General features: G+C 43.7%; 1 protein-coding gene and 1 pseudogene across 2 annotated transcripts in view; both read left to right on the top strand.

Annotated features, from left to right (window-relative positions):
- The window catches only part of LOC126284389 (tau-tubulin kinase homolog Asator-like), a 556186-nt gene that overhangs the window by 283317 nt on the left and 245635 nt on the right, over positions 1–27234 (top strand). The window lies entirely within an intron of this gene.
- LOC126285585 (5S ribosomal RNA) lies at positions 18203–18320 on the top strand (annotated as a pseudogene).

Here is a 27234-nt window from a genome sequence, read left to right as displayed (position 1 = left end):
CTGCGACTACACCACGTTCCGGCTCCGCCATTTGCAGCTCTACCTGCAGAGTGCCTTCGCGTACACCGGAGCAAAGCACAGAGGGCGTGTAAATGACCAAAAGAGGTCGCTCCTGCCACGATCCTATGCTGCATCCGCCAGTGTCACGTGACGGATTCCTTGGTCATGACGGTCTTAAGAACCGCGCCCGCGCCACTTCACGGCAGTTACGACACGGTCAGTAAAGAGAAGAAGGGTACCCCCGATCATGTGATCTACGAGTCTCCGTTTTCAATGGTGTTGCTTCTACATTACGTGACCAATTACCTGACCGTGACACATACCAACTAATAAGACAAGAAGACACTTTTCAAACTCTCAATAAACTAGTAGATGAGGTATCACGAAAAGTGGTAAAGGAATACCTGAGGGACATAAATTAACGTAAACATTGAGACATACTGAATACGCTCTCTACTCCTATACCGCCTGCACGTGGATAGGCCGACTTTTCTCGTAGTCTGTAATCCGCCGCGTGCAGGGCTTGGGGCAGTGGGGAATAATATCACCATTAGTAGGCAAAGCACCGGATTTGACTTAGGTTAGAACTAGTTAGTAGGACTTAGATTAGAAAATTACTACTAGGAACCTGCAGCGAATAACATCTTGCCCTGCCCGGTGTCGGGATTAGCTCGATGGGCAAGGCTCTAAAAAGTAGGTTTTGAACCACTGACACAGCTGTGACGCTGCAGGCAGTAGAGTTTTAGTTAAGAGATCATACATTAAATACTAATAATAGTAATAGTAGAAATTTAGCTGCCCATTGTCATTAGTTATAGCTGTAACTCACAAATTATTTAAACCTATAATTAGCTGCATTTGATGTTTTGAACAAATTAGGACCCACTAATCATATAAGGAAGTGGGTTATGTTGTATAATTATTATTATTATTATTATTATTGAAATAAAGAACTTTTTTATTTAAAAAAAAGAGATAAGTCTGTTCCGGATCCAGCACCGCCTCGACCGCACGCCGCCTTCGCCGCCAAGGGATCTCATGGGCCTATTGATATTCTGTCAGACTCACTTGTCAAAAGTGTAGAAAATGTGAACTCCTACAGATCATAACTTACGTGTTAGTCTGTTCCAGTGTGCTACGCTCAAGAAGAGGGAGTTCTTAAACGCTGGGTAGTCAAACTAGTGGTGAGCGAACTCGGACTGTAGAAGCTATCGCTGTGTTGTTTCCTCAACCAAACTTGCATTCCAAGTACTTACGTTTAGTTGTGAACTCATTTTACTATTAGGAACTAGTTACAAATTTCGTTACTTGTTTGTGGCGATTAACGAAGACCACTTGTGTTCAACTCATTGTGTCCTTAAATACAGAGGATGAACTACATGCTCGTCTGTTTCTTCTGAAAGATTTACAACTGCAGAACGCATCAACTGGATGTACCTGTAAAATTATATCACTCTACAGCACATAGACCTACGCACATGGCGCTGTAAACATAATGAAGAATCTGCTATAAGCAGTCAAAAAGTAAAACGGCACCAAGCTTATTCGAAAGAAGAGGACAAAAAATTCTTTCTGGGAAACAAACCTTGAAACACTCACGAACAAAATAAACTCTTCTGCTTTAAATACAAAACAGTTCTTCTGGCAGAAGTCGTGGTAAAGGAATACACTAATTACTAAACTCTAAAATCTTTGGCACATCGCGTGCACAAAAAAATTCTTGGCACACATCCTGTGTCCGATTAAAAGTTGCCCGTATCTCGTGGTCGTGCGGTAGCGTTCTCGCTTCCCACGCCCGGGTTCCCGGGTTCGATTCCCGGCGGGGTCATGGATTTTCTCTGCCTCGTGATGGCTGGGTGTTGTGTGATGTCCTTAGGTTAGTTAGGTTTAAGTAGTTCTAAGTTCTAGAGGATTGATGACTATAGATGTTAAGTCCCATAGTGCTCAGAGCCATTTGAACCATTTCTTGATTAAAAGTTCTTGCCACAGCGCAGAAACAAACTCTGGAAGGGACAAATTAGATTCAAAGCTTACAACGAGAAAAATGTCTAAGTCTGGTGAAGCCAAATTAAAGACAAACTCTGCGGTATCACCGGTCACTACATCGGCGTTGCGTCTTCTTCTGGATGACCACGTTGCTGGATTCAGGAGGAGAAGACTGGCTCGCCCCGCAGTGACAGCATAGCGACAGCCGCGGAGTGAGCTTCCGACTGAAGAAATACGTAAGCATTCTGCTCCGGGCCCGCGCGCCGGCCTAAGTGCAGCCCTCGGTGCCAGCATACAGTCGCTTTCGCGGCGTAGGGAAGAAAGAGGTTTGTGGACAGCGCTCTTCTGCTGGCGCTCTGGTCGCGTGACAGTAGCAGGCTGCCCGCGTAACGCGCGTGTAATGTGGGTTGCAGGCTGATTAGGCGCAAGCTCACGACACTGCACATATCAGACGTTCAAGGTGTTTCCTACGTGGGAGTTCGATTCTTTATTGGATACGAAAGTGGAGGAGGAGCGTTGAAAGTACTTCGAGAAATTCCAACACAAGCAGTTGCTCAAATAAATCTTCTGGAAAAATCCAATGAAACTGATCTTAAAATTTCAGCTGAAAAGAAAAACACATGACAAATATAAAAAAGTGCTCTAAAATGCGTAGGAACACAAATGGATAAAATAGAGCAAATAAGTAAATTTAAATATCTTGGTGCAGGGATACAATAAAATTAACTGGAGTACCTGCAAATATTCGCTTAAGTGCATAAGTTAGTAGCGTTTCTCCACAAGTTTTATAAACGCAGCAGATACACATTGTAGAGAGTTTAGCCAACAATAATATATTCTCCTGCACTATTAACAACAGTCTTCCAATGCTGTTGTAATTTTTCGATTCCGCGACCGTATAAATCACGTTTTGAGGCGAAGAAATCGTCGAGCCATTTTCGGAGCGCATTTTTATCTGGAAAGGAAGTTCCTTAAAGGTTGTTCGACAGACAGCGGAAATGGTGAAAATTTGAGGGCGCAAAATAATGTGAATGAGGTGGGTGTGGAATAACATCCCAGGCCAACTACGGTATACCTTTTTTTGTCAGTCTAGTAGAATGTAGGCGGGCATTATCGTAGAGTAGCATCACCTCACGCAGTCTTCTTTGTCGTTGCTTCTGGATTGCGTCTGCAAGGCGTCTCGGTTATTGATAATAAGTGTCGCTAGTGATGGTTACACCTTGGGGAAGGAATTAGTTCAAAAATGGCTCTGAGCACTATGGGACTTAACTTCTGACGTCATCAGTCCCCTAGAAATTGGAACTACTTAAACCTAACTAACCTAAGGACATCACACACATCCATGCCCCAGGCAGGATTCGAACCTGCGACCGTAGCGGTCGCGAGGTTCCAGACTGTAGCGCCTATAACTGCTCGGCCACAAGGATTTCGTAGTGCATCACGATATGCATAACATTATCTTCTGTGTATGCACGCAGCTCTTTGCACGGGTAGTTGGTGCTTTGTTTTGGCTCAACGACTCCCTTCTTTTCCTTATAATGGCATAAAGACATCATTGATTGGCGACTCCATAGAGTGTTGTGTGCGCAACGACCATATAAGGGAAATTAGAGAGAAGGTCAGCGTTGGCGGTAATATTAACAGTGTATTGACAGAAAAATTGATTTTAATCACATAGTGACCATCTTCAGTGCTGTGGTGTACAAATTCAACTCATAGGCACTGGTGTAACGTTATTATCAGTAACCAAAGCTCATTGCGATCGTTTCATAACCTTTGGTTACTGATAATAACTTGACACCAGTGCCTATGAGTTTAATTTGTACACCACAGCACTGAAGATGGTCACTATGTGATTGATAATCGATTTTGCTATCAATAAAACACCAATATTACGGCCAACGCTGACCTTCTCTCTAATAAAGACATCATCTATCTTCACCAGTAGGAATGGTCGGCTTTTCTCACGAGCCAACTGATGACGAACGAGCAGGGATGCGCATCATGCCACCTGCGGGGGTTTGTGAGTGTGGTTTACGGCATGTGGTAAACATGCACCCGGTTATTGGACCTTCTCCATTGAATGCAAATGTCGCACAAAGGTTGAACGATCACAGTGCGCCATATTTCTTGAGTACACTGACGTGGATAATTGTGTATTGATGCGTTTAAACGATCTTCATTAAACCCTGAAGGTTTTCCTGAGCTTGGAGATCACCAATATTAAAACGATATTCCTCAAAACCAGAAAGCCATTTCCTAATGACATTATCCCCATACACGACGCAAATATTTCTGGCTTTCTCAGCTGCTGTAACTCCTCTATTGAACTCAAACAGTAGGATATGTCGGAAATGTTCCTATTTCCCACTTGGCACTCCATTTTCTAGCGGCCACAGCTCCACTCAGTATCTCCCAATGACAAAATGACAATATGTAAACTCATATAGCAACAATTAGCTAGAAATAAAATACAAAAATCGATAAAGACGCCCTCAACAACTGGAATACCAACGTGCATAACAAAAAAGCTACCAATCTAAAACGTAAGAGTTAATGAAATTCAAAAAGCGTATGGTTTAACTAAAAATATTTACAAGAAATGCATATCTAGAAATACAAAACTAAACCCGGCGCCCCAGTGGTAAACTCATAATATTTATGTGCATGTGCAATCTCGAAGATGAATTGTAGACTGGACTCAATAGTGATAGCTGAAAGAAAAAGAATGGGCACAAAACAAATAACAAATGTTTGAAAGATCAAACTACATAAAATATCAAAAGTAATGGCAATGTGAAATTTTATCTTCTTTGGACATCTCCACCGAATGAAAGAGAACTAGCTAATGAAACAAACATTCCTGCAGGTCTATAAAAATAAGTGAACAGTAGCATGGACTGCCAAAAAAAAGAAAATAACTAGACACAAACAACATTGAAAGAAACGAAAATAACAGAGATAATTTTTTAAGAACTAATTCGAAATTTAAGAGACTTTCAAGGCAGGGAAAATAAGAAATCATGAACAACATGGACAGAAGAAAGGAAAAGCTAACATTGGCAGAAGATGAAGAAAGGCTGGCCAAACAGGAAACAACAAAGAAACAAGAGGAATTACAGCTGTCATGTGATTCTGGTTGATCCACACGAAGTGAGATAATGATATACTGCACGTAACATTCATGGTTTCCCGAACTTAAAGGGTAGAAATTATATTGACAGAATACGATCCTCAACTGAGTGTTTGGAGATGAAAAGCGAATGCTCGTAAATTAACTTTCGTAACCATGGCCTGGTGGTGAGATCGGACAAACAATACAGAGTCATCTAAAGTGTGTCGAATGTGGAGCTCAGCGCTGTTTGCACTCCACGGCTAGTTGTCAAAAAAAAAAAGAGGAACTCGCCGACGTGCATCTAACATATGACGCAGGTGGTGTGTAGAGAGCGGAAAGAATGTACAGTGCAGGTTTTCACTGCTTGCAATGTATAAGTGTAAACACAGACTGCAGCTTGAAAGGGTTTTAGGAGGTACGGCAGTGCGTGTTCCTTTGGGTATCGGCCTCTTCAGTTGTCGTCGCGAATCGTATCGATCAGTTCATTTTGTGAATTTGTATATAGAGTTACCTTGAATCATTATAGATTCCGTTTCTAAGCAACAGTATGTAAATAAGGTTTTGCTTGTATTCCTGTCACATTCAAATTATAGATGTACTAAATGATAATGTTTTATCACATTGTTGAAACATGGTATTCTAAAAAAAATTTTAATTGATTTCTGTAAATTCAAATATTTTAACAAGTATACAAAAAACTTAAAACGAAAATAAGTTTGTTATTTCAGATCATATGCATCTCTGTACTTTATTATGTTTGTATATTAATTAGGTATTTGAACAGCGCTGTTGTGTCAATACAAGTCGTAATACGGAGTTGAAAAATTTACAAGCCAGAGTTTGTGTAACCCGGTAGCTATGTGACCGCAGATACAAAATGGAAATACATTGATTAGCTTATTGAAGGGGGAAGATGAAGTTAATTAATAAAAGCGATCATCACCTTCAGTTCCACTTGCAGCATAAAAAAACTGGAAAGTATAAAGGATGAAAATGTAATGTGTTCAATGGTTGTCGATATTAACGATCCAAAAGATAAGTAAAAGAAACATTGCACTTACTGTTATGAAACGTCATTTAAAACGTTGCAACATAGCCTTTATTTTGGAGTAAGCGAAAGTGGAAGTGTACTGTCAAGGAAACAAGAATTCACAGGCATGCTGCTGACGTCGGACACAGTAAGGAACAAATTTACAATGTTGCACAATTTTGAAGAAAATGTTAAACAGTAACCCAATTTCTGAATTACATTCTTTCTCTGAAGTTATTGCTCCGTATTTTACACTGCTTACTTTATCGTCATCGGTAATTGAGTTCAAAAACGACGCTTCAGGAGGTCATTTGGGTTTCCTAATTCTGTATTCATGGACTACATCTTTTGGCTGCTAATTGATAGCAACCAGGAAGTGGGCTGCAGCATTTAGCACAAAAGCAACTTCACATAATTTTACAATGGCTATGATAGTAACGATGATTAATTTGAGGACTGTCACACTTTGTCCAGCTTGTAAAAAACAAACCTGAGAGTATGTCTCTAAATTTACGTTTAATACATATATATATTAAATCACTGAAAAATGCGCGAAACTCATTCATTTGCTTTTTTTTTTATTTGGGAAGGCTCAGTAGTGCAAGCAATGAAAATTGTTTACACAGGGGCTACATACCAAAATTGGCATACGCTGCTCCCATTCGGATTCATGCACAAATAAGATTCGAAGAATGCGGAGTTTCATCAACATGGAGAGTTGTAAGGCTTACAAACGACGTTTATCAAACATTATGCAACCTAGCACTTCTTGCACCAATAATTATTAAATTCTATGAAGTAGCTAAAGAATATAAAACTACTGAAGTTGTACCTTCGATTCATTCTATATTTCTTTAGAATACAAAAAGTGGTTCCACTAGGCAAACACAGCAGTTCATGAAGAACTTCAGAAATATAACTGGGTGGAGTTATTCGTGGAAGACATCTAGAGGTAGCAACAACCATTCATGGCACACCCGTCTACCAGTGGCATTATTCTTTTTAGTTACGGAAAAGGTTAAGAAAAATACAAGAAGACAGAAAAGATAATTTCTATTTCACAACTATCCAGAACAGGGCTATTTTGTGAACAATATCAGGGTATTGTTTGAAATGTAATAGTTCCTGTCTCTACCATTACAAATACCACTGTCCTATATTTAAATGGAAGACTAAAAGAATATTTTCAAGATTTGAAAACTAATGAGCCCATTGTGGATTACTGCATTGGTGTGAGGAATGTTAAAGATTCTAAAAGATTATTTCATAAAATCCATCTGTTGTCATCTGTATACAAGTGATTAACTTAACCTGTGATTCAGTGATGGAAATGGAACAGTTTACTACGAGGAAAGGATTTTTTTTATTTAAAGTACTGCTTGAACATAAAACTTTTGAATTCAGTGGAAAAATAATTCTCGTGAATCTTGTATTTAATTCGTATAAAGTATATTTGCATTCAGCGCATATTTATGTGTTCAAATATAAAGAAAAGTTTCATATAAAGTAAACTTAAGGTACAGTTTGCACATTTAACTATTGAATACAGTACAAAAATATTTCCTTTGTGTTCCAGCACTTATTTCTTTTGAAATGTTAATTGTGTTTGTATTCAGTGCTTATTTATGTATGTATGTTCTAAAATGTTCACATGTAATTTAAAAAAAAAAACTGTTAAAAGCAGATCAAAAGATGGGTACATCAGTAACTGATCAGAACAGCTAGCCATCTGGCATTCCGAAGAGAAACCTGATGAACTAAGACAAATACGTATACAAAAGGTAATTGTAATGCGTTCGGATAATGACAGTACACTGGACTCGTTAAAAAATTCGGGAAATCATATTTGATAGATGAACTCAGAAACAAAGTTAGGAATTGCATCAGAGGAAATGGTGCCTCTACTTCGAACACAGAAGCCCATGTAGGAAATCCTCGTAGTGAATAAGCTGGCAAGTTCTGCAAACCGGCAGCGCGAGGAAACGCAACTGAAAGCTGCAACAGGACCTCTTCTATGTGATAAAAATAAAATGGTGACGCAATGCGAAAGAAAAATGGGAAAGGGAGTAGGTTTAAACGACAAAATGGCCGTTAGCAAAAGCTTCGACATCGGCTTTCCGCAAAGTTACCACCGTCATGAAATTTTACATCTCGTTAGCCGGGCACAGTAAACTGATATCTTACTACCATCGGTGCAGAATAGTCCCCAACGCTTTTTGCAGTTGCACAGAGGGAGACCAAACAGTAGACCTTCTTTTATGGATGTGTCAAGAAGTCAACAACAAGAGATACGCACTGAGGAAGCGTTTAACAGAAACCATTTTGCCAGTAGACGAATCAGCTTTAATAAAACTATACGCGAGAGATTTTCACAAATTTTGTAACGTAATGAACTTTCCCAACATGTAAATGGTTGTATTAATTGCCGAAGTAAGGAAAAAAACATTGCTCTACCTGAAAACCCTGTATTTTCTGTATTATTGTGAAACATCCCATCAAAAAATGTGAAACGTACTCAAATTTACTGTTATAAAAATTGTTAACAGTACACTTTCAAACGCACAGTTGTAATTCGTTATATTCAGCCATATTCATCATGTACCTCCAGTGTAAATTAGACCCAGACATACGTTGCGGATATTGTAACGCAGCAGGCCGCGAAAAGAATTAAATAAATAAAAATAAAACTACCGCTCTGCCTCCACTAGCGGCGTGCGGTGTGTTGAAAGCGCAAGTGCGGCCTGCAGAATGCGCTGCTATCGACCCGTCGACCTCGGTTACACAACGATTGAACAGAGCCCGATAAATCGTAGAGGAAAGTGGTGGTAGTGCAGTAGGGAGCGAAGAGGTTGGGAGGGGGAGGGAGGGAACGTTAGTTCTTAAGCAACTTCTTAAGTCCGTAGGCGGCTCTGGGAATGCGAGTGACGAAGTAAATGACAACTTAGGAGCGAAAACAATACCTCACTAGTCTTGACCGAGATTCACCGAGAATTGTTGCTCTGCAGCGTTGTGAAGGAATCATTTAAGGTTGCAGCCACCCTATTTGCTTCATGTTTATTAGCCAAGGACAGCCAGCGTTGTGTTTACGCCAACAGTTACTGGCTTTCAAACGCAGCTGCTTCCGTTGTTCGACTGAGAATTCCAGCAGGCTTTCGCGCTCATGAAATTTCGTACTAAAACGCTCCATGTTTATCCCCTGCGTCTTCTGATTCCACACGACGCGGAACAATGCAATGTAGTGGTAATACGGAACGTAACTCTTATTTCTATATTCTATATAGACCTCGAATGTTCTTTACCTTTCTATTTACTATAACGTTGCTGGTTTTGTTAATTTGTCGACACGTTCGTGGCAGTCCAGTGCCACATCAACTGCAGATTTTCGTCACCCAGGTCCAAGTCGCTCCGCTTCCCGCAAGTGCGATCGAACAGCTGTTAATACGAGAGGCGTTGAATATCTAATCTACATCTACATCGATACTCTGCAAATCACAGTTAAGTGTCTGGCAAAGCATTGGTCGAACCACCTTCACAATTCTCTATTATTCCAATCTCGTACAGCGCGCGGAAACAATGAACACCTATATCTTTCCGTACGGGCTCTGATTTCCCTTATTTTATCGTGGTGATCCTTCCGCCCTAAGTAGGTCGGTGTCAACAAAGTATTTTCGCATTCGGAGGAGAAAGTTGGTGATTGGAATTTCGTGAGAAGATTCAGTCGCGACGAAAAACACCTTTCCTTTAATGATTTCCAGCCCAAATCCTGCATCATTTCTGTGACACTATCTCCCATATTTCGCGATAATACAAAATTTGCTGCCTTTCTTTGATTTTTTCGATATACTCCGTCAGTCCTATCTGGTAAGGATCCCACACCGCGCAGCAGTATTCTAAAAGCGGACGGACAAGCGTTGTGTAGGCCTCCTTAGTAGGTCTGTTACATTTTCTATGTGTCCTACCAATAAAATGCAGCCTTTGGTTAACCTTCCCCACAACATTTTCTATGTGTTCTTTCCAATTTAATTTGTTCGTAAAAAAGCCGCCCAGTCCACGCCACACAGCCCCTGTTACCCGTGTAGCCGCCTTCTGCGTATAGTGGACACCTGACCTATTCCGCGGAACCCGACATCCAACCACCCTTTGGCGCAAGTCGAGGAATCTGCAGCCTACACGGTCGCAGAACCGTCTGAACCTCTGATTCAGACCCTCCACTCGGTTCTGTACCAGAGATCCGCAATCGATCCTGTCGACTGTGCTGCAAATGGTCAACTCTGCTTTCATCTTGCAAGCAAGACTGGCAGCCTTTAGCACTTCTGTTAGCCGCTCGAAACCAGAGAGACTCTCTCCTGATCCAAAGCAACATATTTTTTGTGAAAGCAAGTTGGTTTCATTCGGAATTGCAACCCCTATTTTGCAACATAACCTCCGTTCACTGCGATCTCCGCTCACGCCATCTTACTGGGACGGCCTGTATGGCAGCATGGTACCACACTGATGATCGATGATGGAGCCAACGTCTTATTGCATCAATAATCTCCTCATCAGACACGTACTGTTTCCTGCAGAGTGCATCTTTCATTGGGCCAACCAGATGGAAGTCGGAAGGTGCGAGATACGGGCTGTAGAACTGACGAGAAGAACTGTCCAATGAAGGTTTGTGAGCTCCTCCCGGGTATGCAGACTTCTGGGAGACCTCACGTTGCCATGGAGTAGGAGAAGTTCGCTTACATTTTTGTAGCTACGAACACGCTGATGTCGAAGGTAGCAAAATACTTCCGAGCTGATCGTCGCTCCATGAGGGAGGACATGAAACAGAATAACCCATTCAGAGTTCCAGCAGATGTCACCATCACTTTACCGGCTCACGGTGCGGCTTTGAACTTCTTCTTCGAAGGAGAGGCGATGTGGCATCACTCAGTGGATTGCCTTTTTGTTTCCGGCTCGAAGTGATGATGTTTCATGGCCTGTGACGGTTTTGACAGAAAACTGTCACGGCCAACCTCGTAAGGCGCACGCAATTCCGCACAGACGGTCCTTCATTGCTCTGTACGATCTTCTGTCAGGCTGCGAGGAACCCAGTTGGCGCAAACCATGTACCCCCTGGTGGACGAATGTGTCAGCAAATACCAACAGTGATGACCAATTGAGCAGCGAAGTGTTGACTGCGATCCGCCGACCATCTCGAATCAGAGTGTCAGCACATTCCAACATTGCAGGAGTCACAGCTGTGTGCGGCCGACCGGCACGAGGGAGGTGGGCCAGATTTGCGCTACCTCGTTGCGACGATGACAGACGAAGCGCCCAACGACTCTTCGTGCTTTTGTTCAGTGCCAGACAAAGTGGTTTTCCGTTAAAAGAAACTCAGTGACAGTTCCATGCTTGGAGCGCACCTTCGTTGCAGATGTCGTTTTGAAGGGTACTGACAGCGTCGCCACCTGCCGAAACTTCATGATACTAGGGAGCTGAAGCGGGAATATTCCACGATGTTCCACAACAATTTCAGCATTTTTTCAAGGGAAACTGGCAAAAAAAACTGTGTTGCATTATTTAAAGATCGCTCCTCGTAGTCGGGCGAGTTCATGACCTCAGTTGCGCGGCGCGTGGGAGGAAGGGACACACGTGAGCCAGACGAGGTCCTAGGGAAGGCCCCTGGGCTGTACACGTGCAGCGTCAGTGAACTCCGTCCCACTCTCGTAAAATCACTATTACTCTAAAGACTGACATCGCTTCTCCTGCAGAAATATTGAGCCATGCTGCCTCTATAGCCGTTCATACACTCCTGGAAATTGAAATAAGAACACCGTGAATTCATTGTCCCAGGAAGGGGAAACTTTATTGACACATTCCTGGGGTCAGATACATCACATGATCACACTGACAGAACCACAGGCACATAGACACAGGCAACAGAGCATGCATAATATCCACCTTTCGCAGCAATGCAGGCTGCTATTCTCCCATGGAGACGATCGTAGAGATGCTGGATGTAGTCCTGTGGAACGGCTTGCCATGCCATTTCCACCTGGCGCCTCAGTTGGACCAGCGTTCGTGCTGGACGTGCAGACCGCGTGAGACGACGCTTCATCCAGTCCCCAACATGCTCAATGGGGGACAGATCCGGAGATCTTGCTGACCAGGGTAGTTGACTTACACCTTCTAGAGCACGTTGGGTGGCACGGGATACATGCTGACGTGCATTGTCCTGTTGGAACAGCAAGTTCCCTTGCCGGTCTAGGAATGGTAGAACGATGGGTTCGATGACGGTTTGGATGTACCGTGCACTATTCAGTGTCCCCTCGACGATCACCAGAGGTGTACGGCCAGTGTAGGAGATCGCTCCCCACACCATGATGCCGGGTGTTGGCCCTGTGTGCCTCGGTCGTATGCAGTCCTGATTGTGGCGCTCACCTGCACGGCGCCAAACACGCATACAACCATCATTGGCACCAAGGCAGAAGCGACCCTCATCGCTGAAGACGACACGTCTCCATTCGTCCCACCATTCACGCCTGTCGTGATACCACTGGAGGCGGGCTGCACGATGTTGGGGCGTGAGCGGAAGACGGCCTAACGATGTGCGGGACCGTAGCCCAGCTTCATGGAGACGGTTGCGAATGGTCCTTGCCGATACCCCAGGAGCAACAGTGTCCCTAATTTGCTGGGAAGTGGCGGTGCGGTCCCCTACGGCACTGCGTAGGATCCTACGGTCTTGGCGTGCATCCGTGCGTCGCTGCGATCCGGTCCCAGGTCGACGGGCACGTGCACCTTCCGCCGACCACTGGCGACAACATCGATGTACTGTGGAGACCTCACGCCCCACGTGTTGAGCAATTCGGCGGTACGTCCACCCGGCCTCCCGCATGACCACTATACGCCCTCGCTCAAAGTCCGTTAACTGCACATACGGTTCACGTCCACCCTGTCGCGGCATGCTACCAGTGTTAAAGACTGCGATGGAGCTCCGTATGCCACGGCAAACTGGCTGACACTGACGGCGGCGGTGCACAAATGCTGCGCAGCTAGCGCCATTCGACGGCCAACACCGCGGTTGCTGGTGTGTCCGCTGTGTCATGCGTGTGATCATTGCTTGTACAGCTCTCTCGCAGTGTCCGGAGCAAGTATGGTGGGTCTGACACACCGGTGTCAATGTGTTCTTTTTTCCATTTCCAGGAGTGTAATTGCGTCAATGTTACCAGTGCAGGTGTTTGTGCACGCAGTTACCTCTCGACTATGTCCCATAAACGTTCGATGTTATTGATTGTGAGTGGTCCGGATGGCCAAATTATTCATTCGAATTGTCCGGAACGTTCTTCAAACCAATTACGAACAGTTATGGCTCAGTGTCATTGCGGATCGTTGTTGCGAACATGAAGTCCATGAATGGCTGCAAATTGTCTCCAAGTAGCCGAACATAACCATTTCAATCGATAATCGCTTCAGTTGGACCAGAGGACCAAGTCCATTCCATGTAAACACAGCCCACACCATTATGGAGTAACCACCAGCTTCCACAGTGCTTTCTTGACATCTTTGGACCTTTACTTCGTGACGTCTGTGGCACTCAAACCCTACCATCAGCTCTTACAGCTGAAATCGGGACTCATCTGACCTGGCCACGGTTTTCCAGTCGTGTACAGTCCAACCGATACCGTCGCGAGCTCAGGCGAGGCGCTGCAGGCGATGTTGTGCCCTTAGCAAAACCATTCGCGTCGGTCGTATGCTGCCATAGGCCATTAATGTCAAATTTTGCCGCACTGTTCTAACAGCTATGTTCCTCGACCGTCCCACATTGATACCTGCGATTATTTCACCCAGTGTTACTTGTCTGTTACACTGACAACTCTACGCAAACGCTGCCGCCTTTTGTCGTTAAGTGAAGGACGCGGGACACTCTTGACACTGTGGATCAAGTACTATTGAATTCCCTCTAACGATTTCCGAAATAGAATGTTCCATGCGTCTAGCTTCAACTACCATTTCCCGTTGAAAGTCGGTTGATTCCCGTTCTGCGGCTGGTAGCCTGTTCTATGAAACAGCTTAGTGCAATGACAGCTCCGCCAATACATTGCCCTTTTATAGCTTGTGTACGCGACTCTACTGCTATCTGTATATTTGCATATGACCTTTGTTACCTCAGCGTACTTTATAAGAAACCGCTGTTCACCATATGATTCAATCTTGCCGTGCCTATGAACTCGTACCAGTTGTCGTGGCGATGCAAAAATGGTTCAAATGCCCTGAGCGCTATGGGGACAACATCTGAGGTTATCAGTCCCCTAGAACTTAGAACTACTCAAACCTAACTAACCTAAGGACATCACAAACATCCATGCCCAAGGCAGGATTCGAACCTGCAACCGTAGTGGTCGCGCGGTTCCAGACTGAAGAGCGTAGAACCGCGCGGCCACAGCGGCCGGCGGCAGAGGAAAACTGGACAAGAAAAACAAAAGTAAATTAAAACGAGCTGACGATTATCCGGGTTAAAGGGGACCAGGGACTGCACTTATAACCGCGAAACACGGGTACTTCAAATCACACTAGCTTTTTTGCTGAATCTAGTGTTTACTGTATTTACAAAACTTGTTACGAGTCACGTCTGGATGCCTACTGCATTGTTACGCGTCGCTCTCCGGAAATTATCGACTTATTTACTATATTGCACTAAAAACTTATTGGATACCTGTCATTTACTTTGTTTTCTACCGGGAAATAATCTATCTATAACATCGAAATTCCTCAATGTCGTTAGAACAACACGATTGCGTTTAACTGTCATCTTCCTAATTCATACAACCCGGCTCTAACTTAACATCAAGAACTGTGAAACAGAACAGTCATTGTCCGTTATCCAATTCAGAAGCTGTAGTATTACGGAGATCTGTCGCGGACAATCAGCGCATTCCTCCTGGCGGTGTTTAACAATAGGTTACACAAGTCTCTCACTTTCAGTCTGTTAACTGGAATGAAAATACAGTCACACGGCGGCCCGGGTCAGATATTCGTGCAGCCCGCAGTTCTCTGTCGCGTTTTATACAAATGTTCGTCTGACAACGAACAACGGACTCCAAAGGCGTCAACTGAAGTTACGAGTGTAATATTGTTACTCACTAGCAAACAAAAATTCTTACAGTAATATTTCAAGTTGTGCTTGCTTTTAATTGACGTTGGTGAACTCGGCTGTGACCGAAGTGAAGCCGGGCGTGCCACCCAGTGCCAGAGGGGTAAATGGCGTGGCTACTGCAGAGCTGCAGGGAGAGAGGGGGGAGCGCATCACTGCTTTGCCTTCCACTCCTGACGGCTCACGGCCTTTGCCTCACGCCACTCAGTGGCAGAGGGGTAAGTGGCATGGCTACTGCAGGGCTGCAGGGTGTGAGGGGGGGGGGGGGGGGGATGCATCACTGCTTTGCCTTCCACTCCTGATGGCTCACGGTCTTTGCCTCACGCGAGTCAGTTGGTACTGTGTACATTTCAAACGAAAGTGGTATGGTTCCTGCACTTAACTTAGGATCCACTTAGCAACTAATAAATACACGAAATCCTCTGTTGTCAAATTTACCTTTATTGTAATTTTAATTAACGTGGAAGCCATAAAAACACCGAACATGGACGCAAAATGTACAGATCAAGGCTACTTAACGAAGGAATAAAATCACTTAAATTTGTTTCCACAAGAGGAGAATACACTGTCCCAATTCGGACCTCGGTAACACTTACATTTTACTGACATTAAATATAACAAGATAAATAATCATACATGTGACGAGAACAAATGAATAACACTATCAATCTTTACAGATGAGAATACGACTATGTCCACCAAGGTTCACTCCCTGGCAAGAGAGATACTTAACTTCAAGGTGATTACAGTAAACCTAATTCCACTCGACAAACTTAGTTAAAAAGGACCACTATCAGCCGTGTCAGGACGCGACCCCCGTGAACACGTCAGTTTTAGCTACCTGCAACATACACAGAGTCATTTGTAGCTTCTTAAAAAACACAATTAACATGAAAAGGCACAACGCGTAACTGACTAATAAAATATAAACTACTACTTCACAGAACTAGCTCCTGTTTAGACAAAACAAACAGCAGAATATTAATAACGCGTAAAATACTTCTAACCTATAACAAACTAAGATACCACGTAATAGAATATCGTCTTGAGCTCATAGAATACTCAGTTTGACTTGCCTGTTTATAGGTCTTACAACTCAACAGTGTCAGCTTAAGCAAACCCGCGAATACAAAACTCGAAATGTGGCAGGAATAATGATTGAAGCCACTGACAATGCTAGCCTGCCACACAGAGGAGACAATAGTAATTTACAGCGGCACACAACCGACAGAACATCTCCAATTTAGTATAATCAGAATAAACAATTTTGTGTATAATAATTACTTACAGTACCATGACAAACTCCGAGTAACATGTTACCCAAGGTAGGTGCTGGTATCGAAAGGCACCTTTAGTAATACAGAGATCGAGCGTATTCACTTATTGGAAGGGTTTCAACTTTACATAGCTCTCTGTTTACACACTTCTGTAACTTCTGCAACTGAAGAAGGACATATAAATGCACATATAACTGACACAGATTTAAGCAGAATAAAACAGTACCTTAGTATGGCGCAAATGGCTTTATTTGCTTTACACGTGGGATATCTTCACCACTCAGTAATTCCGAAATATATTCAACAACGCGTGAGAGCAAGACGTCGCCGAGGTATCAGCTATTTACTTCACATAATTTCCTGCAGAGGCACAAGGCAGACGAAGCGTTTTCACATGCAACAGTGGCGAGCGTCACACATTTCCTCCGTCACGCCATACACACATCTCAATTTCAATGGCCAGTAACAAGAACCAATACATGCCCTCGCAGCAGAAAAACCGCAAAACACAACAGCGCACCACCGCGATACCAAACCCGACGGCCCATCAAGTCACTGCCGGGATCTCTCGCTGACCCTGCCCATTGCGTACAGGCGTCGTACCACAGGCCTCCGACCCTGCGAATATCCACACCGCTGTCTCTGTTCCCTCTCCGTTAACCACCCGACCACCGGTCTGAATCGCGGAAGGCAAAGATGGTGACCCTATAATCGATGGCAGCGATGCCATTGTAGGTGCCAACAGCGCCAGGAAGTAATATGTATTCATAGATGCACATTATGGCGACAGTCATCTTCAAATGCGTTGCGTGTTTGCGTCAAGAAATATGAAATTAAATTAAGGCTGCTGAAATACAACGCAATGAGAAGAAGAGAAATGACCTTCAAAATATTTAGTAAACACATGTGAATGTGTCTTATACTCTACAACACATTTAAATATAAGTGTAATTAGTCCCCAAAAGTCCTCGGTGTAGATCTCTGATCTCAGAGCTTCGATATTCCATCAGATTCTTGTCATCTCCATAGTCCACTGTGTTGTAATTAGGCAAAAAAGTTCCTATCCGTCGGTAAGTCATAAATAGTTCTTTATTTATTTCTGGTTTTGAATTTTATATCAGTATGCTATGTAACAGGCCCGTGTGGAAGCAGTATCGAAATTTATTTTCACTTTGCCTTCTCGTGACATTTCGTGGCAACCACGTTGTAATTAGGCAACAAAGGGAATACGAGAATATTTGGCCGACTCGTCCAGATGGCTGGAGTTCGACCCTCAGATAGTACAGAGACCCCCCCCCCCCCTCCCTCCAGTTCTCATACAGGGACTTCCGGTAACACGAACTTGGTTCGCTGCAAGCTTATCAGTTCGTCTTATTGGGTGATTTAATGTCTTCCATATTTCTTTTAGTTTCGTCCAAAACAGAAGCTGATTGCGGTGTGTTTTTGATTACGGTTTCTTTTGTGTACTGCACTCTTTGAATTACATTGTAAATATGTTGCTCGTATTCTGAATTTTGCTCGCGTCTGTAATAATGGGGGCTAAACATTTCGTAAGTATTTTGCTTTTATTCTACTTTACTTTTGTGTGCAACTGTTTTCCGTACTTTCTCTCATTTAATGGAGCACTCCAGGTTAGCAGCGTTTCACAGAATTGGTATTCAGCTTAATTAAATCTTGACAGCGGCCTTGCCGCAGTCGTAACACCGGTTCCCGTCAGATCACCGAAGTTAAGCGCTGTCGGGCTGGGCTAGCACCTGGATGGGTGACCATCCCGTCAGACGAGTGCTGTTGGCAAGCGGGGTGCACTCAGCCCTTGTGAGGCAAACTGAGGAGCTACTTGATCGATAAGTAGCGGCTCCTGTCTCGTAAACTGACATACGGCCGGGAGAGCGGTGTGCTGACCACATACCCCTCCACATCCGCATCCAGTGACGCCTGTGGGCTGAGGATGACACGGCGGCCGGTCGGTATCGTTCGGCCTTCATGGTCAGTTCGGGAGGCGTTTTCGTTTTTTTAAATTAGATCTCGTCACAGAATGAATACGTAATTCTGCTTTGAAAGGTATTGCTTCTTGACAATGAAAGCAATGCATTTCACATTGCTTTGCAGAGCATGAATGGGTGTACTTTGCAGTCGTAGTGACTACAGCACGTTCCCTTCTAAATGTTAAAAATGCAGCAGTAGTTACGAAAACGTGTTCACAGGTTGTTAACAGGTACAGCAAACAGCACTTTTTAGCAGAAATGAATTTACTAGAATCAGCATCTCCATTGTCCATTAAATGCGAGAGAAAAGGAAAGATGGATGCGAACAAAAATAATGTTGAATACGATCAATATATACTACAGTACACTGAAGTGGAGCAGTTCGCAGCCGGATTCGTAAGTAATAACAAATAGACGTTAAGTCCACAGAACACTGTGCGACGTCTACGGCTTCTGTTTTATATGAAGCAAAAATAAATATGTAATCATTTACTCCAGTCAGTACTACGGATGTCAGCAAAAATTATGGAGAATACGAACAACGTATTTACAATGCAATTCATAGAGGGCAGTTCACATAAGGAGGTCGTATTCAGAAACACAGTGCGATGAAATCTGCTACTGTGTCATGTGATATCAGGTGATTCCTAGATTTTGAAGTCCCTAAAGCGCAACTATTTCCACATGGTCGAAATTGCAACACTGGATTTTACAAATAAATTATTTTATGGTCAAAAGGCGACCGCCATGTCACCTATAAAGTTTACATGACTGTGAATCCCAACTAAGACTTGTTAATTTTTTTATTGCAATTTCTCGAATACAAACTATATAACGTACACACTCTGCTAACAGACTATCAACATTACCGTCGAATTCTCGTATTTCGCAAAGCAGGAATTCAGGAGAGAGGAGGCCCAGTAGTTATCACACTGGACTCGCATTCGGGAGAACGACGGTTCAAAACCGCGTCCGGCCATCCTGATTTAGGTTTTTCGTGATTTCCCTAAATCGCTTCAGGCAAATACCGGGATAATTCGTTTGAAAGGGCACAGCCGACTTCCTTCCCCATCCTTACGTAATCTTATTGGACCGATGACCCTGCTGTTTGCCCCCCCCCCCCCCCTCAATTAAACCAACCAACTAGGCATTCAGATATTCGCTTCATGTTTTCGCATATTCGAAGTTCACTGCCATGTCTCTAGGAGCGACACTGTTGTCCTCTCTCTGTTTCCAGCGACACTGTTGTCCTCTGTCTCCAGAGTGCACACATTCCTCTTTTAACCTGGGCCGCGTGGTCTGGGGCGCCTTGTCACGGTTCGCGCGATCCCGCTTGCCCCCTCCCCCCACCCACCCCACACCCCCACCCGTCGGAGGTTCGAGTCCTCCCTCCCTCAGGCATAGCTTGGTCCTTTAGAAATTCACACACCCACACATTTATACTGTTTCAGTGAACGTATGTCCTCAATTTAGAAAGCCTATATATTTATGATGGTCTCAGGTCCTTAGCACAAATTTCCATACACTTGTCATCCAATAGTGAATCTTCGTCTCAAAATATTTATGGAGTGTGGAAACTGCTGATCAAATTTAAAAACATGTCGTGACATGCTCGAGGTTCCAGAATGAGTGTTCAGCAACTTATTATACAATTTGCGCTGCGAGACACCAACAGATTTATTTGAAGCTGCTTCAGAAACACAGGACAACTTTTTTCCTGCTGGACTTGGGACCGATGACGTAACAGTTCGGTCCTCTCCCTCGAATCACCCAACCATTACCCACCCCCTCCCTGCTGGACTTGGTCCGTCTTTCGCGACTGGTATATATTCCCCAATTGTTGAGTTCTTCTCAGCCTCCGTTAAGTTTGGTTTGTTCATTTTGCCGCTCCCACCGTTATGATGAATAAGCTGCAGCGAAACTACCTACGTAAACACACACCTGGCTATTCTGTATTGACGAAGTTTTGATAGCGCAACGTGTTGTCAGACGCAGCAGCCTGGACGGCCCGCGTGGACCTCGCCAGGTTTGCGGAAACCCGAGCTGCCCCGCTTTAACCACAGTGTTTCAGTACAGATGTACTCTTGTGTTTGCGTTGCGGCAGGCTGAGCTGCGTTAATGGTAGCGATGGAGATACGGGCAGGCAGACTGGAACGGGTATTTGTACACCTCTCGCAGCGTAGCGCATTTCTTGTTTACTGTTGCACGATGTGCCTGTTCGTTTGCAAGCCTATCCACACACCGGTTTTCTCCACGATTTGGTGACTGTAACTGTCTAATAACTCCCAGCTAGCTTCTTCGTGCCCATAGATGCGGAAAATCCAGTCTTGTAGTTATCTGTCTTAGAAGGGGGTTTCATAAAAATTTATTTATCTTTTCAAGCTTCCAGTTTTACATTTGACGAGTGCGGCTTAGCTCCAGTCAATGTTTGCTTCTTGACTACTACGATTTACGCTGTCTAAGGCAAGTTCTTTTTATAAGTTGCTTAAATCAATAGTTACTTTGTAGTGGTTGGATGGCATCGTGACCGCGACATTATGTAATAGTTACGTTATTTTCGTTACAGAAATTTTGAAGATGCACTACTAGCGCATCAAATTAAAGACAAATACCTGCGACAGAGACTGCCTTTTCATTTGAAAATTGGATCACTGTAGGTGAACCAGGCCGGAAACGGAGAGGAGAAATGGATTCAGAAACGCCGGTGATTACGATATCCTAAATAAAGATACCGGAAACGTTGTTATAACATTCGAAGGATGATTTCTCCCAATAAAAAATTACGAACCAGTACGAAAATCCAAACCAACTGTTAACTGCAATACTTGCGTATAAGTAAAAGATTGCCAAGCCGATGTGTTGGTTCAAATGGCTCTGAGCACTATGGAACTTAACTAAGAACATCACACACATCCATGCCCGAGGAAGGATTCGAAACTGCGACCGTAACGATCGCGCGGTTCCAGACTGAAGCGCCTAGGAGCGCTCGGATAGATCGGTGGGGTCATTTTCTTAAATTTCAACTAAATGAAAACGCTATAAATACATTTTTCTTAGAAAATGTTACACCCCATTAAAATTTTGTGAAAAACGTAGTTGTCCTGGAGATGCGAAACTGCTGATGCAGCTGATATGTAAAATGTTTTTGCCTTTCAGTATACTCAACTTTCCTATTCAGAAATTTATTGAAATCATTCGTAATGGAATCGTTTATTGAAAACTTAATGCTCATTGAAACTGACGCCCTCGATCCTCATCTAATTGCTTTCGCCGATATTGGAGGATCATAAAATTATATCTACACCTACAATTCCTACACCGAAGAGTCAATCGAGCAACAGGCTTCGTCCCTAACATCTCCCATTGCTCACACAATACTATACTACATGTTTCCGATCGTTTATTAAACTGTGGTACATATTGCTTTCCATTAAACACAGGGAGGAATTTATGCTTTCAGAAGACGTGTACTCAACACATAGTATTGAATCTGAACGAAGAAAATACGTGATACACCAAAGCTAATGAGTAGACGGTGTTAATAATAAGTAATTATTCACTACTGTCGAATTAAATCAGGCGATGCTGAGGGAACTAAATTAGCAAATGAAGCACTAAAAGTAGCTGATGAGTTCTGCTGTTTGGGCAACATAATAACTGATAACAGCTGAAGTAGAGAGGATACTAAATGAAGATTGGCTACAATATAACATTTCTGAAAAAGAGGGATTTGTTAACATCGAGTATGAATATCTGGAAGTCTTTTCTGAAGCTATTTCTGTGGCGTGTCGCCTTGAACGGAAGTGAGGCGTGGAGTTTAAACAGTTCAGAGGAAAAGAGAATAGAAGGTCCTGAAATGTGGTGCTACAGAAGAATACTGATGGTTAGATGAGCATCTCAGATAACTATTGAAGAGATACTGAATCGAATTATGCAAAAGAGGAATTTATGGCACAACTTGACTACTTCATAGGATCTACATCTACATTTATACCCCGCAAGATACCCAACGGTGTGTGGCGGAGGCCACTTTACCTCCCTTTCCTGTTCCAGTCGCGTATGGTTCGCGGGAAGAACGACAGCCGGAAAGCCTCCGTGCGCGCTCGAATCTCGAATCTTGAGGGATCAAGGGATTTTCAATTTGGTAATTGGAGGAGGTGTAGAAGTTAAAAATCGTTGAGGGAGACCAAGAGATGAATACAGAAAGTAGGTTCAGAAAGATTTAAGTTGCAATAGTTATTCGGAGATGGAGACCCTTGCACAGGGTACAGTAGCTTGGAGAGCTGCATTAAATAAATCTTCGGACTGAAGACCATAACATGAACAACAACAGCATGACAACTGATACACTTAGAAGCGATACTGCAAGAACAGTTGGTGAAGGTAATTTACATCGTTTTTTGTGTTACACAGCTGCCAAAGAATAATCTTGAGAGCTGATGATGACGTATTAATGTTGATATAATCTGCATATTGTGCTGTAGTACTTCTCGACTCGTACAAACGGTTCAAATGGCTCTGAGCACTATGGGACTTAACTTCTGAGGCCATCAGTCCCCTAGAACTTAGAACTAAAACCTAACTAACCTAAGGACATCACACACATCCATGCCCGAGGCAGGATTCGAACCAGCGACCGTGGCGGGCGCGCGGTTCCAGACTGTAGCGCCTAGAACCACTCGGCCATTTCGGCCGGCTTAGACTCGTACAGATTCCTGTTTTACGCCACACGATAGTATCCTATTTTCTTGTAGAAACTTGTAAGCTGTTCGAGTATTTTGTATTATCGTTTACGAATCGAGTCTTTTGGATGACGTGGTGCTTTTAAATTCTTTTTCCTGATCTTTGATACGGCTCTCATTCTGTCCATTTGATTCAGTTTACCTTCTGAATGGACAAAACCTGGCTACTACTGTCACTGCTCCTCGTATTTGGGCTTTCTCGGCCCCTTAGTTTGTGGGACTCATGACTTTTTATTTTTTTTCCTTTCATTCTCCGATGTATCTCCTAATCTCCCCTTACCTCTTTACAATAAAAGTTTCGCTTGCATACAGACCTTCAGGTTTGGTCGCTGTGTCGTTGCGTCTGAACTTTGTGTGTGTGAACGTGTACTTCTTGTTGCGGAAGTCGTGTACTCCCCGTACGTTCACTTGAGTTCCTGTCATCGAACCCCCTGTGCTGCCCTAACCCTGGTGGTTCTGTGATCTCAACTTGAAGCATCTAATCCTCTTTTATTACCTGTACTTCGTGTTCAGTTTCTAAATATTAAATTTAGTGCAGAGGAATTCAGCTTTTTTCCCAAAAGAGATCTATTGAAGAGCTGTTCAATGCATTCTTCGCGTTCTTTTATTTCTTTAATTGCTGTGATTTGACTGTCTGCTAGAATCGTTAAATCGTCTGCAACAGTTAAGAAAGCTACACTGAAGCGCCAAAGAAACTGGTATGGGCATGAGTATTCAAATACAGAGATACGTATACAGGCAGAATACGGCGCTGCTGTCGGCAACGCCTATATAAGACAACAAGTGTCTGGAGCAGTTTTTAGATCGGTTACTGCTGCTAGAATCGCAGGTTATCAACAGTTAAGTGCGTCTGAACGTGATGTTATAGCCGGCGCACTAGCGGTGGGACACAACCGCGCGGGATAGCCGAGCGGTCTGGGGCGCTACAGTCATGGACTGTGCGGCTGGTCACGGAGGATGTTCAAGTGTCCCCTCGGACATGGGTGTGTGTGTTTGTCCTTAGGATAATTCAGGTTAAGTAGTGTGTAGGCTTAGGGACTGATAACCTTGGCAGTTAAGTCCCTTAAGATTTCACACGCATTTGAACATTTTTGAACAGCATCTCCGAGGTAGCGATGAAGTGGGGATTTTCCCGTACGACCATTCCACGAGTGTTTCGTGAATATCAGGAATCCGGTAAAACATCAGATCTCCGACATCGCTGCCGCCAGAAAAAGATCCTGCTAGAACGGAACCAAAGACGACTGAAGAGAATTGTAAAAACGTGACAGAAGTGCAACCCTTACACAGAGTGCTGCAGACTTCAATGCTGGGCCATCAACAAGTCTCAACGTGCGAACCAGTCAACGAAACATCACCGATATGGGCTTTCGGAGCCGAAGTCGAATCGTGTACCCTTAATGACTGCACGACACAAAGCTTTACGCCTCGCTTGGGCCCGTCAACGCCGACATTGGACTGTTGATGAGTGGAAACACGTTGCCCGCTCGGACGAGTTTCAAACTGTATCGAGAGGATGGAAAAGTACGGGTGAACCTCATGAATCCATGGACCCTGCGTTCAAGCTGGTGGAGGCTCTGTAATGGTGTGGGGCGTGTGCAGTTGGAGTGATATGGGACACCTGATAATTGTAGATACGGCTCTGACAGGTGACACGCACGTAAGCATCCTGTCTGATTACCTGCATCCATTCATGTGCATTGTGCATTCCGACGGACTTGGGCGATTCCAGCAGGTAAGTGCGACACCCCACGCCTCCAGAATTGCCGCAGAGTGGTACTAGGAACGCTCATCTGAGTTTTAAACACTTCCGATGGCCACCAACCCCACCCCCCACCCCAGACACGTACATTATTGAGCATATCTGGGATGCCTTGCAACGTTCTGTTCAGAAGATGTCCCCACCGCCTCGTACTCTTACTGATTTATGGTCAGCCCTGGAGGATTCTTGGTGTCAGTACTACTTCAGACGTTAGTCGATGCCTTGCCACATCGCGTAGTGGTACTTCTGCGTGCTCGCGGGGCCCTGCACGATATTACGCAGATGTACCAGTTTCTTCGCTACTCAGTGTCTCTTAACGTCATCTTTTGCATATCCTCGCACTGGATCTAGAGTCGACGGAAAAACTTCTTTCTTCATGAAAAAGGGAAGTTCCCTAGAATCCTACGCACTTTGCATTCTTTTGTGCAGGTGCATGTAAGATCGCCATGCTTGTAGCTTTCAGCTAATTATGAGTAATAATCTCTTCTTTCGAGCTACAATAACTTGCGATTTATTCAGTATGTATCTTATACAACACTAATTGTCTGTGCAAGCTTATTAGAAGTTTCAACAGTTGAATTACACTGAGAAGCGAAAGCCTGTAGCTGTGACGATTACGCGTCACCAGCGTGCCGTCATACACCGATTTGCATCGTTTCTCTTTGAAACTGCAACATAAAGTGTCTGTTATACGAAGTCCTATCATTCGTGTTGTGCACTGCGACACATTTCGTGAGACTGCTGCATTTTACAACGATCGACCATCGCCCAACCTACCGCTCTCCTGCTGCCCTCTCTGCACCTGGTTTCATCACAAAGGGAAAAACAGTGGTAACAGCGAGCGTAAGCAGCTTCAGCGGTAATTTTAATGAAATCGTGTCTCAGCTGCAAAATGAACATGATCGTCTCCACTCCTGCTGCAGCCTCTGTCATTTATTCCAGCTCAGAACAATTAATATTCTGAGGCACTGTGCAGTTTAGCATTCCAGCAGAGCCAAGGAATCAAAATCACAACTGTATGTACTTCAGAACACTGAAACCACCACCACATCAACAGCTACGCTACGATTTTCATATGGAAACGCCATGTCGAAGAACTGTTAAGCGTTGGTTGGTGTTTTATTGACTACGGCTGTATGAAAAGGAACAACAAAAGAAAAAGAATAGATACATGACTGGCTGGTAAAAAATAACAACATACCCATGTAAATCTGTTCACTGCGCATATAAAAATTACTAGCGAATCCGGCAATGTTTTGCAGTTGTTCAATACATATTGCGACAGGACACACGTCCTAAACTGCTTTCCTTCCGTCATCTCCTCTTGCCTCCCTCTCTCATTATCTCCTTCTCCCCCCGCCCGCCTTCCTCTCTCTCTCTCTCTCTCTGTCCACCCTGTCCTTCCCCTCTTTCTGACCTTGAATCTTGTTTGTTGTCATTCCAAGCAAAATCACACACTGTACGATGACTTGAGAAGTACAGTCGAACCTCGTTTATCCGGGCTAGGTGAGACCGTTAAGTCATACGGAGAATCGAAAACCAGCAAAATAGGAAGTCAGAAAAATATAGTGCTATGGATTAAATATTGTAAACAAACACCTTATATTTATTCTCAAGTAAATACACGAATTATACATTACTAATACATAAACGTTAGGCAAATATTGAAAATAACGGAAGTTTGCTACACTAAAATAACGGAAGTTTGCTACACTAAAATAATCATTATATTTCTTTTGAGACAGATTCGTATATCGTATAGGTGCAACATGACTAAGCAGGCGTTTCGCAACAGGAACACTGTGTGTCGAAATATCCACAGACCGAGCGCCGGTTTCGTCATCTAATCCATCATCATTATCGTCACTGTCTGCAAACAAACAAATGGCTGTAACTTCGTCATCAGAAATCATTGACATTTCGCAGCCAGTCATTCACGTCTGTAACAGCTACGTCCTACAATATTTGGAAATGCTTCAACACCAAATTCAGCAGTGATTTTTCCTCGACGATTCTCCTTTATCCGACCTTTTGTCCATGGATACTACAAACTTCTTTCTCTTTAATCCCAATACTGTGCTGCGCATCTCTATGTTGACTTGTTAGGCGACGCCTTGCCAGGATATGTGTGTAAAGGTTGGCGAATTTAATTATACTCATCGTAGATTGTTGCCGCTATTACAGTACTTCTGGAGTATCAGATACTGTATCGTTACTGC

The sequence above is a fragment of the Schistocerca gregaria genome, chromosome 8 (genome assembly GCF_023897955.1).
Source record: "Schistocerca gregaria isolate iqSchGreg1 chromosome 8, iqSchGreg1.2, whole genome shotgun sequence".
Lineage (NCBI taxonomy): Eukaryota > Metazoa > Arthropoda > Insecta > Orthoptera > Acrididae > Schistocerca > Schistocerca gregaria.
Note: the sequence above shows the minus strand (reverse complement) of the source record. Positions and strands in the feature narration are given on the sequence as shown.